A 10,658-nucleotide genomic window follows, 5' to 3' on the forward strand; every position below is an offset into this window, starting at 1 on the left:
GAATATCCAGCTGCTTGCCCAAAGATCGGCGACCCCACTGGTGGGAATCCACAGCCACATATACACCAGATAACTCACTCCCGGCTCTGTGGGAGCAAGAGGGCACCTCAGCGGCGGAGTACACACTTTCTAGTCAGCCCTGTAAGGTCGGTGTGAGGGAGCCCACTTGACTATGGTAGTGAGGTGAGTAGCCCTTATGAGGGGTAATCAAGTTGACAATGGTTTCCTTTAGGAGTTGTAAGTCCTGAATCCCGTTTAAGAAGCCGCCGTGGATGCCAGGCCCTCTCTGACTCCCCTCATATGTTAATGTAAAGTCATGGAAGACGCACATTATTATAGAGTCTAGTATAAAAGAGAGCAACAGTGATCTGTTTCACCCAAGTATAAAAGAGAGCAACAGTGATCTGTTTCACCCAAACACACTGCTATTGAGGTAATGTAAACTCGTGCAGCCCCATAGACAGTGTAGAACTTTGCCCCAGAGCTCCTGAGGCTGAATTACTATTACTTGTTTAACAAGCACATGTCCTCCTCTTTCTCCTGAAGAGTTAAAAATACTGACCTCTCCTTAGCTACATAATGCTTAACCCAATGCCACCAGGGCGTCTTAAAATGCTCATAGGTAATGCTAACACTATGCGGTACTTATTCCAACTCATAAGAACATAAGCACCAAAAATAAGACTTCCCGAGTTGGAATCGCTGCCTCACGGTTACTGAGCGCGTGACCTTGTGCAAGTTACTTAACCTCTCTGTGCCTCAGTTTCCAAGTGGAAATGAAACAGTGTTGTGAAATGGCGGTAGGCATGGGAGCAGCAGCATCAGAATCTGGTCCGACTTCAAGGGGAAAATGCAAGTTGGAAGCAGCGAAGGCTGATGCCTCTGAGGTAGAGGTCAGGCAACCTCTATGACTGATTCTGACACCAGACACATCCTTCCTCTGGCATCTTCTTCCCTGCTGGGTTGTGAATTGTGTGATGCTGTCCACACAGAACTCAGTTCATATGAACAGCTGTGTGTTAGGATCAAGAAGCACAGTCCGGCTCTCTCAATATCACTTTTCCTTGCCTCCTTTTTCCATTTCTTCCTGCCTCAAACATCTCTGTGGGACCAGCTGCACACACAAACACAAGATAGCCCATGGCCACTGAGTTAATGCTGACTCATAGTGACTGTGTAGGACAGGGTACAGCTGCCCCTGTGAGTTTTTGAGATTGTAACTGGTAAAGGGAGTAGAAAGCTCCATCTTTCTCCCAAAGAGCCGCTGGTAGTTTTGAACTGCTGACTTTGCAGATGGCAGCTGAATGAGTAACCACTATACCACCAGAGCTCTTACTCGTGAATATAACACTCTTTGTAAGCATCAAGGCATGATCCCTCTGAGGTGGCATGAAAATTGACCAAACCACAGACAATTCGTTTACATGGTATGCTACAAATACTTCATTTACAGAGCCTAGTGACCGATCCCCATACCAATCACAGCAAAGGCTGCCCCGCAGAACCAGACAAAAAGTATCATTGTAACTGGTTCACAGTTTACCCAGGAAATGTCATTCAACTTGAACAAAAGTAACAAATCCTGTGGGATAGAAAACAAGGGCAAAGAAAAACCTTCAGGGTTTGGGGGAAATGCTTCAAGCTGTTTTTTGGGAGTCAAAGGCAAAGGGTGACATAATAGGAAATAAGTTAATTTTTTTTATTTTAAAGATGATGATGGTCAGGAGAATTACAACCCACACAAAGATATCCATGTTCTAATAATCAGAACCGATGAATATGTTACCTTATATGGCAGATGGGAATTTGTAGAGGTGGTTAATTTTGAGATGAGAAGATTATTCTGGTTCTTCAGAGTAGCCTAATGTAAACAGGAGTGTCCTGATGAAAGAGTGGCAGAAAAATACACAATCAATAAGAGAAAAGATGCAACCTGCTGGCTTTGGAGAGGGAGGAGGCCCATGAACCAAAGAATGCAGGGCCCCCGAGCAGCTGAAATGACAAGGAAAGGGATCGATACTGATGCCCAAGAAGGAGTACAGAATTGCTGACTGCTGATTTTTAAGCTTGTAGAATTTAACTTCGTACTTCTGACGAAAATAATTGGAGAAGCTCAACACTATGAAGAAAAATACAGCATCAGGGCTGGAGGAAGGATTGTTAACCTGCAATATGCAGATAACACAATTTTGTTTGCTGAAAGGGAGGAGGACTAGAAACATTTTCTGGTGAAGATCAGCGACAACATGTACAGATTATATGTAATGTGAACAAACAAAACACAACCAATCAAAGAAAAAAAACATTGCCATTGGGGCCGACCCTGCAGCCCTCTTTATTGATTCCCGGCTTCATGCCGGTATAGTACATTCACATCTTGGTGCACCAGGTTGAAGTCTGGTCCCTCTCTCCCTCTCCTGTGGAGATATAAACAACACCCTCCCTTTGTGTGGGTTAGTGCCCTGTTCCCTGCTGCCCATGTCTTCTTTCTTTCTTTTCCCCTCCTTTTCAGTTGGCTGCCATATGTATCCCTGGATTGGGTCTGGCCCCTGCCATGGTACCTGTACCTCACCTCAGGAATATATATATATATATACAGGAACTTTTCCTCTATGCCTCTTTTGCATTTTTAAGCTTACCTTTGTAGACTTGTGTTATACTTGTCCTTTTGTGCTTGGCTTACTTTGCTTAGCATAATTTCCTCCAGTTCTTCCCACGCGACAATGTGCTTCATGCATTCATCACTACTTTTTGGGGCCAGCCTCAATCCCAATTATGTGGACACACCCCCTACCCCAAGAAGAATTCACTTCAGAGGATAGCACTGAAGCTATAGCTCAGGGAGAAGGGTGTGTCTGATAAGAGCACAGAGAAGCTGCTAGAGGGAAGGAGAGAAAGTGGAACATATCCTGGCCCACCAAGCCCCCAGGACGATATTCCTGCTCAGAGCAGGCAATGCACGGAGAGGCCCATAGGGCTGTCCCCACTGCAAGACATGATGTCCCTCACAGACCATAGTGCTATAAGTGACAACCCTGGAGTCACAGTGTGGGAATTGTGTGCAATCTGACTCCACCACACTGAGGCAAAACACTAAGGGCTTGCAACAGAGCAACAAGGGGAGTAAACCAATGAATTCCCCGGGGGAATACCAAAAATAGATGTTGGGGCCAGAGTGTGGCATCCCATCAGACTCGACTGGAAAACACTCCTAAAGGTCAACAAACACACTTGGAACTATTTATAGGCTTTTCTTTTTGTTGTTGCTGTGTTGGTTCTTTATTTTCTTTTGTTGTTTTTTGATCTGTATTGTTTTTGTGCTTATTATTATCTCTGTATGTCTATCTAGATAAGATAGGTGGTATAAACAATATGGGGTAGAAAACAATGGGAACCAATGGTTCAGGGGGACACAGTAGCAGGGGTGGCAGGGGAAAGGAAGTGAGTGTTAACAAACCCAGGGACAAAGGAACAAGTGATCTAAAATCTATGGCAAGGAGTGTGTAGGATGCCTGGTAGGGCTTAATCAAGGGCAATAAAACTGAGAGGAATTACTGAAACCTGAATGAAGGCTGAGCATGATAGTGGGACAAGAGGAAAGTAAAAGGAAATAGAGGAAAGAACTGGGAGGCAAAAGACATTTACAAAGGTCTAAATACAGGCATGTACATATGTATGCACATATGTATTTACATATAACAATAGGGAAATGGATCTATGTACATATATTTATATGTTAAGTCTTAAGGTAGCAGATGGACATTGGGCCTCTACTCAAGTACTCCCTCAATTCAAGAACACTTTGTTCTAATAACCTGGCATTCCGTGATGTTCAGCTTCCCTACATGATCACTGAAGACAAATGAGTCCATAAGCAAATGTGGTGAAGAAAGCTGATGGTGCCCGGCTATCAAAAGATAGAGCATCGGGGATCTTAAAGGCTTGAAGATAAACTAGTGGCCATCTAACTGAGAAGCAACAAAGTCCACATGGAAGAAGCACACCAGCCTGTGTGATCATGAGGTGTTGATAGGATCAGGTATCAGGCATCAAAGACCCAGAACAAAAAATCATGTTGTGAATGAAGGGGAGGGCAGAGTAGAGACCCAAAGCCCATCTGTAGACAATTGGACATTCCATTACAGAAGGGTCACAAAGAAAAGATGAGCCATTCGGGGTTCAGTATAGCACCGATGAGACACAGCTTTCCTCTAGTTCTTTAATTCTACTCCCCCCCCCCCCCACACACACACTGACATGGTTGAAGCAGTAGGCTCAAACATAACAATGGTGAAGATGGCATAGGACCAGACAGTGTTTTGTTCTGTTGTACACAGAGGTGCTAGAAATTGGAATTGACTCTATGCCATCTAACAAGTGTGTGATAGTTTATTGCAGACAGGAAAATAATAATTTAGCAATATTCTCTAGAATATTGAAACCAAATTCTCTATTTGGAGAGAGAGACTGACTGGTTTATCTCAAGGAAATGACTTAGACTCTTTGTTTTTAATCATTTTATTGGGGGCTGTACAACTCTATCACAATCCATAAATCCACTCATTGTGTCAAGCACATTTGCTTATGCTCTTGTGGAGGCTAGTTAGTTCCAAGTCAGTGGGTCAGATGTCAGGCTGACAGCCCTAAGATCAGCAGGTCACACAGCAGGCTGCTGGCTCATAGACACTAGAGGCTGATGCATCCTAAACTTGGCAGGCGATGTAGAAAGCTGATGGTTCAAGTCTCAAGAGCAGGAGGTCAGATGATGAGAGCCGGATGACGGACCCAAAGTGAGCAAAAAGCTAATGAGCTTTACCAGAACATCCATGTATGTTTGATGCAGGCCAGCTCTGAGGAAACTCCTTTTCAACTGACTGGCTGCTCATAGCAAGTGGATCTGATCATGGAAGTAATCACATTTTATCAGCTCTCCCTATGGGGAATGGCTTCATGATCACTGCCCAACCAGAGCTTCATGGCCAAAGCCAGTTGATACACCCTTAACCATGTATTGCATGCCTTACATAGATTATCTCATTTGATCCTTGCAAGAATCCCAGAAGTGGGAACTAGCATCCCCATTGTTGAGATGAACAAAAGGATGTCCAAGATGCGAAATGATAGATCAAAGGTCTCTTGCCAGCTATGAAATAACGGAGTCTAGAGTCAAAGAATAACTCAAAGATATTGCGTTAATTATTTACACACTGTTTGCTTATAAAGAGGGGAATCCATTCATTGATTTCATCTAAGAAAGTTAAGGAAAGGATTTTTATTAAAGATAAAACCGAGAGGTATAAAAGTGGCATGAAGGATCAGATCTCTTCATCTAACTTCACAAGAGGAGAATCACTATTAACATCAACAGTCCAAAGCGGATTTCTTCCAGCTTTTCACAAGTGCTGACACCAGCCATCCCTCCTATGACACTCTCTATTTCTCTGCCTGTGTTCAGTAATTTGTTGCATAAGCCACATAGAACTCACAAACAATGTGAATAATTATGTGTTATTAGGGAAATAGCTGGCTACAATTAAGTATCAGAAATGACTCAGGATACAGTTCTTCAACTTGCCCTCTGTTGCTGAGTCCTGCATGAGGCCTCCCGAGCAATTGTTTCAAAACTCTTTAGGTCTACCAGTAAGTGCCTAGGGCATCCTACCTGCCATGAGCTCTTGGCTAAAGGGTCTCAGTTCTCTAGCTGTGTAGGCCAGGAAGCCCACCACATCATCCCTCGGTGGTCTCTTGGTCCAGCTCCCTCTGTGGCTATTTCTCTCCCTATTTTTGATAATACAATTCCTGTTTCCTGGGTCTAGGAAGCTCCTAACATTGGGGCCCAATGTCCAAAGGACACAAATTCTGCTCCTATCTCTTCTTCTTGATGGTAGTTAGATCCCCCCTTTCCTCTAGAATGGATAATTTTAAGCCTAGCAAGATGAAAAAAAAATGGACCAATTCCCTTGTTAGGTTCCTTATACCTTATTTGTATGGTCTCACACCCACAAGGGGGGCATGTTCCCTATTTGCATTATTGGCAAGCTAGCTAATCCATGTGGTGGGTCTCTACAACAGTGGTTCTCAACCTTCCTAATCCCAAGACCCTTTAATACAGTTCCTCATGTTGTGGTGACCCCCCAACTGTAAAATTATTTTCGTTGCTACTTCATAACTCTCATTTTACTACTGTTATGAATCATCATGTAAATATCTGATATGCAGGATGTATTTTCATTGTTACAAATTAAACATAATTAAAGCATAGTGATTAATCATAAAAACAATATGTCATGATATATTGTGAACTATTTATTTCTAATTACAAATAAATGACATTTTGTCTTGAAGCATGGTGTAGCATGGGTAACAGTCTTCACGCCAGGTACTCATATGTGGGCGTATCCGTATGTGGGCGGACCCACCTGGACATGGATAGAGGATGGATAGAGGAGCAGTGTCTTGGGTCCTAAGACCATTGGAAATATGTGTTTTCCGATGTTCTTAGGTGACCCCTGTGAAAGGGTGGTTCGACCCCCAAAGTGGTCGTGAGCCCCAGGTTGAGAGCCGCTGCTCTAGAACCTTATTGGCATAGCTCCACCTCGCCATTTCATAGGAGTTACAAGACCATGGCAGGAAAGGCCATATAGAAAGGGTCCGTCACACTGAAAGAGGGGAGAAGGAAATACAGCAGACAGCTTGAAAACCATGAGCTTTGGGTTCCTGTCCTGGCTGGACACTGGCAAGGAGTTCATTCAGGACCCGCTGACCTTGGGCAACTAGAAAGGAAGAAAAGAAAATCTCTATTGTTTATGGATGCCCCCAAAGAGCTTGGGAGTGTGGCTCCTGTGTCATGCCTTTCTGCATCCTTTGTTGTCTCCATCCTGGTTATGCCAGCTCTGTACCTTGTCCTTGTTGGAAGTGGCATCAGCTGAGTAGAATTCCTTCCTATGTGATTAAAATTATGAGGGACAAGCCAGGGTGCCTCCATTTATGTCCCCTAGCTCTTCACACACAGCAAGGGCTAGAGAAAGGAGGATCAGCCACAGTTTCACCTTGGCTAACTGGTGTCCTGGAAGGGGAACAATATGTTCTCACATACCCTGTTTCTTCTCACATATTTTTTTCTCCCACAGACCCTCTCCAAGGGGGCCTTTCTAGAATTGTCTTCCTCTACCAATAACTGGGAGCCCCGCTTCCTCCCATGCAAATGGCTAATGCGCTCAAGGGCTTGATGATTCAAGTTCCCCAAAAGGTGCCCCAAACTTGAGGCCTGGAAATTCATTGCTGGACAAGCAGTCTTGAAAGATCACAGGTCAGCTAGCGTACACGCACGCACGCACACACGCCCCACACACACACACTCACACCACACACACACACACACACACACACACACACACACACACACAGGCTGCCATGAGTCTCAGGGGACTCCACAGCCACTGGTTTTTCCCAAGAACAAAATTTGAGACCACAGCCTGGTATGTTCTTGGCAGACCCCACTCTCTTCCTGGAGGGCCAACATCTAGGCCAAATCACTACCACAGAGTCTCACACACGGGCCTGGGTTTGCTCGAGGAGAAAGGGGGAGATCAGAAAGTACCCTAGAATGGCCTCCAAGGAGACAGGCGCTCCCAGGCTAGCTGCACCCCTTTTGTTACCCTGAGCAGGTCCCACGCAGCTCTGAGCCTCCATTGGGCACATGGCTGTGCTGGACAAAGAGTGTAGAAACGGTTTGAAAGCCCGACGGGGCTGTGCATGCATCTCGTGTGGGACACACGAGTCGTGTTCCATGCCAGGTTGCTCACAGCAGAAGGCGAGATCCTAACAGCACGTTTGTGATATGACACTGCATATTTTGTGGAATTTTCAGCTCCCATGTGTGCCTGCTCCCGCTGCATCCCAGGAGAAAGAAGGGGTGGGCTGGGAGGGAGGGGGAGGAACGCCTTCCTTTTCTCATTGGGTTTAAACTGTCTGTCAAATCTCCTAGGTGTTCTTTAAACACAGGAGGAGAGACGAGACCTTCCTTCCTAGACGGACAGTAATGACTTCCCTTGTGACCACAGCCACCAAGCCATGCTCTTATTTTTGAAAGGGCGGCCCCCAGTCATCTCCCCCACATGACAGCTCACAGTGACGTGATTGCTGTCTGTTCAGTGTGCTGGTATTATACATTTTAATTGTGGTTACATCACCAGCTTTCATTCAGTCCAGGTGTATGGACAATTTTGTGCACATCCTGTTGGCTCGGACTAACATGGCACCTCTCCACCTGTGTCCGGCCCACAGTACCTTCCCCTGTGCTCCACCGCCAGCACTGCTGCCTCCGGTACTCAGTTACTCAGCAGAGGATGAACTGGCCGAGTCCAAGGTGTGGGAAAAGGTTAGGTTGGACCTGAGAACATTAGGTTCTGAGAAGGACCCAGGATGAAGCATAAGATAATGAGACTTTTGCCTTGGATGACAAAGACAAATTAAAACAAAACAAAAAACCCTAACTTTTATTGGACGCCAGGCATGAATCCTATCATCGGCGTGATCTTGAATCTCCACAACCACCGCAGGGATAGGAGTTATTGTTCTTCTTGTTTTATACATGGGGAAATTGCAGCACAGAGAGGGTCAATAAGTTGCCCAAGGTCACCCAGCTAGTCTTGGCCCCAGGATTTGAACTCCAGGACAAGACCCCCCCCCCATTGTCCTCCCTCACCGGATCAGAGGCTTTGTTAGCTTTGTGTCCCCTCACGTATGCAGTATCCGGTGAGCTCTGCTGAGGAGGAAGGGCATTTTTAGGACACTGCGAGCTGGCCCCAGAATATTTCTGCAGGAAGGATCTGTCATTGGGTAGTGGGGACCGACTTGAAGCCTGACCAAACAGGGCTGGGACTAGAGAGGGGTTGTTGGGTGGCCTGGAGAGCCCAGCCGAGCTTGTGTATTGGGAGCAGCAGACCGTGAGAGGGTATTTCCAGCAGCCTAGGAACTGGTGCTTGAGGGCTGCACTGAAGAGAGGTACTAAGAACTCTGCAGCTGGGAGGAAATGGCCACTAACTGGGCAGTGTTGCCCTACCCTCCTCCCAGCAGCTGAGGAAGACGTCTTACCCAACCAATGAAGGATGGGAGAGGTTAGGGACGTGGGCACAGTCGGAGTAGGGAGGAGGGCAGCTCGGAGGCCAAGAGGTAGAGCAAATAGAGGAACCACAGATGCCAGGGAAGCCAAAGGTACTGGCATCCTTATCCTTTTTTTTTCTTTTTCCCCAGCCCTAACATCGAGTATGGGAAGGACTGCTCCAAGGCCTTGAGCCAGAATCCACAGTGCTGGCTGGGAGGCTGGGACCTGAGGACCAATATAGGATCCCATTTATGCGACATATCTAGGCAAAGGAGCCCTGGTGCTTTCCTTGTTGCACATCGTGCTGCAACCTACAGGTCAGTAGTTTGAAATCACCTGCCGCTCAATGGGAGAAGGATGAGGCTTTCTACTCCTGTGAAGAGTTACAGTCTGAGAAACCCACCGGGGGGCAGGTCTATCCTGTCCTATAGGGTCGCTACGAGTTGGCATCGACTCGATGGCAGTGAGTGAGTTTGAGGGCAGCCAAGGGTATAGAGACCAAAGCTTATGTCTGTTTACAAGGTTTATGAGCCAGAAGAGAGGGACTTGCTGCTTAGGGGACACTGAGCTTCATGCAGCCCAGCACTCATGAGATGCTCCCCACTTTACATATTTGAACCCATTTTCATTATCACCACCCAGCTAACCAAGCCACCCCAAGTCTACACATGCAGGGAACTCCGAGCCTCTGCTCAAGCCTGCATTGCCAGTGAGTGCCCTCGGCCACACCTCTCTGCCTCCTGGCCACTACCACCCACCTTCCTGCAACCAGAGGCCCGACCCCACATGCCTTTCTGCAGACACTCAGGTTCTAAGGCAAGGGGCCTCAGCTCTTAATTGCAAGCTGATGCCCACTTCCATTTCCTGGCTGGGTAGATGGACCTCATGCATGTCATCGGGAGTACACTTAATGGCTGCTTTGCTCCTGGGACCTCCCAGGAGTGGCAGGCCACAGGGTGTAGGAGGCAGTGACGCAGTGCCCGGAGGCAGAAAAGGAGTCAGGAATATCTTTAAGGGAGGATGAGGCCTGGCTGGCTCTGAGGGTCCTAGGGATGGTCCAGAGGGAAGGGGAAGCTGCATTGCCTGGAGCAAGTGGCTCTGCTCAGGAGCACATGTGTTCTCCGTCTTCCCATTGCATCTCCTTTGGAAAGCCTCCACCTTCACAGGCCAACTCGACCTTCCTCCTCCCCAAGGGAAGGGGTTCAGGCCAGATTGAAGAGATCAGAGACTGGTGTGGCAGTTACATGATCTGTCAACTTGAGCAAAGGGGTGGGGTTTAGACTGTCAATCGGGTCATAGGCAATGGTGCCTCTGTGTGGGCATGGCCTTCTCCGGAAGATTCTGGGAACTCCTGTCTTCCTCCCTGGAGGCAGGACACAGACTCTATCTGCTGCACATTCCTGTTGACAATCCACATGGAGCCACACTGTTGGCAGCCAGAGTCCTGGAGATGCTTTCACCACCAGCGGATCCAAAAGACTTTCTACCCACAGGCCCGTGATTTTCCTGCATTCAGCATCATTGCATGTGCTGCATGAGTCTAAAGAGGAAT

The sequence above is a fragment of the Tenrec ecaudatus genome, chromosome 5 (assembly GCF_050624435.1).
Source record: "Tenrec ecaudatus isolate mTenEca1 chromosome 5, mTenEca1.hap1, whole genome shotgun sequence".
In the NCBI taxonomy this organism is placed as follows: Eukaryota; Metazoa; Chordata; class Mammalia; order Afrosoricida; family Tenrecidae; genus Tenrec; species Tenrec ecaudatus.